The 4,626-nt window shown below is 37.6% G+C and overlaps 1 protein-coding gene across 3 annotated transcripts in view; it reads right to left on the reverse strand.

Moving 5' to 3' along the window:
• The window catches only part of LOC115255007 (uncharacterized), a 717,425-nt gene extending 713,243 nt beyond the window's left edge, over positions 1 to 4,182 (reverse strand). For 2 of the 3 annotated variants that reach the window (XM_062850109.1, XM_062850106.1), the window contains exon 1: positions 3,742 to 4,179. The gene's annotated coding sequence lies outside the window, so the exon portion shown is untranslated. Of the gene's footprint in view, positions 1 to 3,741 lie in introns of all 3 variants that reach the window. The other variant, XM_062850108.1, reaches the window with a different exon arrangement.
• Between the last annotated feature and the right edge of the window lie 444 nt (positions 4,183 to 4,626).

The raw sequence follows: 4,626 nt of genomic DNA on the forward strand, positions 1-4,626 counted from the left end.
ATCAGAAGTTCTTTTTTGGATTCTTTAAAGAGTTTCTTATGATATTTTTTCCTGGAATGTCTTCCATTCAAAAATTTATTTGAAGGATTCCCACAGGACTTTGTTTGGGTATTTATGTGCAGTAGAAACACCTACACCTGAACTATTATTATGAATACTTCCAAGAGATTTTCCAAGAGGATTCTCTATCTTTCATCTTTGTTATTTCCCCATGATTACTAGATGGACTAGCCTTGGGCAGAAAATCTCGTTAAAAAAGATAATATAATAACAATTCTCCTCGATTTCTTACTGCGTCTCTCAGAAGTTTAGTCTGGAATCTTCCAGAAGTTTAGTCTAGTAATCTTCCAGGAAATTCTTCCTCAAATCCTCAAGAAGCTTCTTAAGGGAGTCCTTCTAATGTTCTGAATAGAAATCTCCGGAGAGTTATTCCTGAGAGTCCTCCAGAAGTTCATAATGGGAAACCTTGAGAAAGTTCTTTCAAGAAATCATCGAATTGTTCCACAAGGAATACTCTCAGAATTGATGGGATTTCTTTAGGATTTTTTGAGAGTCCTTAGTTTCTTGTTCTTCTGAGATCCCTTCAGGAGTTGCTGGAGAAATTCCCAGATTGTTTTCTAGGATCCTTGACTGCTCTTTCCTGAAAAAAAAAACTTATATCTGAAAGACTTAACTCCTTATTCACCTAAAGAAGCTTCTGAATTATTTCCTGACGATTAATCAGAAGAAACCCATTAAGGAATCTGGAGGAATACAAGGTAGAATCGCTGAAAAAACCCAAATGGACTTCCTGGACCAATCCCCGGAAAAGTTACCAATTAAGGTGCCCTAACACAATAGACAAATGAAATAAAAAAAGTTCGATTATCCAGGGTGTTTTTTTCCTATTACCGGAAAAACGAGTCCGTCCTTTGGTAATGTTGATTTAGCTGGGAAAATAGCTGAAGAACAAGATTTGTTATTACATCTTGGAGCTATCGAAAAATATTCCATTTAATGGCAAGAAATGTTATTACTTTGTTATCTCATACCTTCTGGATAACATATAGAGCATTTAAAATTCTGGTATGCATTCATTATTGAAATAACAGGACTTGTTATTTTTCAGGCGTTATTTATACAAAATTATGGTATTCATTTCTGTTATTTTGCCTTTTATGTCCACCTAATGAAGGGCATATCGAGGTATAATGTTATTTGAGATTAATAACTCGATATGTTATTTTTTTTTGTTATTCTTTTCTGCTCGGGATACACAACTAGTTGAACTACTTACAGTGAAAATTTGAAATTATTTGATGCACTTTCCAAAAAGTTACAACTAGTTGAACTTTTTTTGGAAATTGAAAATTTTGCCAGTCTCGATCATTTTGTTTGTTTTCTGTAGAACACAAAGCTGAGCTGTAAGCTTTGTTCCAGTTGGGACATTACGATTGGTAAACAATTTTATTCCATGTTGTTATTCTATAGACTGTTTCAGAAATTATAAATAAACTAACGATTGACTGCCCTTTAAATTTGAGCACAATATATATCCAAAAACGTTTCTTTTAGCTATTCCAACGAAGCAAATAAAACCAACTTTCTTTATTTTTCTTGCGAAAATTTCAAGTAGCACAAAGTTGTCAGAAAATGTAGCATAATAGAAAAAAAATCTCACAAATAAAATAATCAAATTTCAAACACAACCAAAGTTACTGTTTTCTAATGAGCTGAAAAAAAATAGTTTTAGTTGAATATGTTCAGTAAATCTCAGAAACTGTTCGGTAGTTTTCATGATCCTTAGAAAACCTTAAAAAAAAACTGTTGTGCGAATGCCTTTATGAAGTTTTCCCAGATTTTGATGAATGCATTGCTAAGACAATTTAGTATTTAGTGATAAAAATTTTAAATTTTTAAATTCTCAAAAATACCTTCGTGCAAATGCAAATTTGGAGAATGAAGTGAATTGTTAGATAACTCGATTCTTCTTCTTCTTCTTCTTCTGCTTTATGTCTCTACTTCTAAACTGGGACTAGGCCTGCCTCGCTTCAGCTTAGTGTTCTTTGAGCACTTCCACAGTTATTAATTGAAGGGCTTTCTTTGCCTGCCACATTGCATGAATTTGTATATTATGAGGCAAGCACAATGATGCCCAGGGAGTCGAGAAAATTTGCGCGACTGGAACGGGAATCGAACCTGCCGTCTCCGCATTGGCGATCCATAGCCTCAACCACTAGGCTTACTGGAGACCTATACTGTTCTTCAAAATATCATGACAATTGAAAGAATATACAAAAATATGGATCACAATATATGCTGTACAATGGATCACAATACAATGCTGTATAATGTATGCTGTAACCTGAAAGAAGTTGGTAGAAATCATCATAACAGTTCATATTATTAAATAAACAAAGTGTTTTTAAAATTTCTCAAACAGTCTAGAGAAAGTAGCACTATAGGGTGTCAGGCCGAAGGTGTCAGGCCGGAGTGAATGCATACTTGCTTGCTGCACATCACAATGGTGGGACTATTTACGTTTCAAACATTGAAAATAGAGCTAATGTTTTGGTGAATATTCCAGAATTTAAACTTGAAAAATCTTTATGATGTTTCTGATAGACGGGAGAAATTTCATTCTTAAAGCACACACACACATTGATTTCAATGTTATTGTTTATTTGTTGACGTTCAGAAATAGAACAATATGCTGAGATTCTCTGTCCTATTAAAATTCAGTTACACAAACGTTTGTTTTTGCTGGGAGCTGGTTGTATCATTTGCTGAGCAGAACTTTCCGCTCTATAATAAACTAAACTGCCATCGTGGTTTGTTTATCGATTTGCAGCATTTCACGTCTATTTTTTTTAGCTGCTATTTAACTGAATTATTTTCTAGTTATCGAGCGACCAGTTGAAGAGCAGCCCAGTTAAAGAGCACTCAGTTATCGAGCAGATATATTATTGTGCTTAGCTTTAATTTACTGTATATCGAATTAGGCTTTTTATTTGGCGTTCAGCAGGTTTTCGTTGTCCACCAAAAATCACTCTCCGACTAATCAATTATATTGTTACGTTATGTTCAAGAAGATTTGGTACGCTTATTTCACCTTAGGTACATATACAAATATGGATATGTACAACAATTTAGGAATTTTAAAGTTATCTGGAAAATGAATTGATATTCACAGATTACTTCACATGGAAGACTAAAAAAAATCATTTAAAATCATTGACCTCTCCTAAACATTTAATGTAACAGGTTCGCGTAATTGATTAAATAAACTATTAAACCATTTAAAGGAATGCACATTTTCAAAAGTTACAATTAAATTTTACGTTTTTGGCCCAACGTTTCGAGATTGTGATAATAATACGATGTGCAAAAGCTATTTGCATCCGTTCATCCGTTCTGTTCGTTATCAGCCTAGCGCATCGGCACCAGGGGTCATATTTAATTCATCACCTTCCTCAAACATTTCACACTCACAGTCTATATTGAAGCGCAAACATTGGAACCCAAAAAGGCCGGATCTTGCTCAATCCAATATCCAATGCTCATAGCAGAGTATCCAATTCAAATTCATGCACACATTTTTTTCGTTGATTCTTTCTTTTTTGCAATTTCCGAAACACCATTGATATTCCACGCGAATGTTTGTTGATTTTGTCACTGTCAAATCCAGTCGAATATCCAACGCCGTCGTCACCCAGTGTGCCACCACACCGCAACACCACACCACACGAAAACCTCTCACACCTCGCAAACAATTCAGGTAACCGACGGGCCGACTGACGACCGTGGGAAAGCCGACCTCCCACTGTGCTGCGAAATCACCTTGTAGCGGAGATCTTCTACGGCGACACCCCCAGCTTCCGTCGACGACACTTCCTTCAATTTTCAAAGAAACAAACACACGCACGACGGCCCTTCCCGAATCCAAAGGGGACCCACAAGATGGGGCAAACCGTTTTATTTTTCTTCTTACTCAGCTTCTTCACGTCCAGACCAACCCCTAAGTCTGGTCCAAGAAAAACAAGACACTGAATCAACAACACTCTTCAGTAGAAGGGGCGCGCGCGAACCTGATGGTCGATTGGTCACTGTGCGAACTTAGAAACTTGCCACCGTCCAACCGTTCCCGAAACTATTACTGAGTGAAGATAGGATACAAACCGAACCACTCGAAGAGGCGTTTCTCCACGGACTGACTCGAATCCCGATCATCGGTGGATGCGGGAGTTGTTCGCCATCCGGCCACCGAAATGGGATGATTTGCAGCATCCTTGGAATGTGCTCACGTGCTCATCGTCGCAATCGCAGTCGGAGAGGTGAGAAAGTGGGAGAACGGCTCCCGAATGTAGGGAAACAATTTTCTCTGTTTTGAAGGTTGGAGCGTGGGAAAACTGAGAGCCGAACGTGTGAAAAAGCATGGAAACAGGTTGACAGCTGGGATGCTTTTGGGGAGAGTCGGACGCTTTTGCTAAAGCGCATGACCGTTGCGGTGAGAAGTGAGTTGGCGAGAAAGGGGATGTGAAATGGATGCGAATTGTGTGGAAAGGTGGATGAGCATGTGCTCGAATTTGTAGGAATGATGATGGTTGGTATGAAAGAATGAATCATACGTGAATCCATTGTTGCTAC

This window comes from Aedes albopictus, chromosome 2 (genome assembly GCF_035046485.1).
Source record: "Aedes albopictus strain Foshan chromosome 2, AalbF5, whole genome shotgun sequence".
NCBI lineage: Eukaryota > Metazoa > Arthropoda > Insecta > Diptera > Culicidae > Aedes > Aedes albopictus.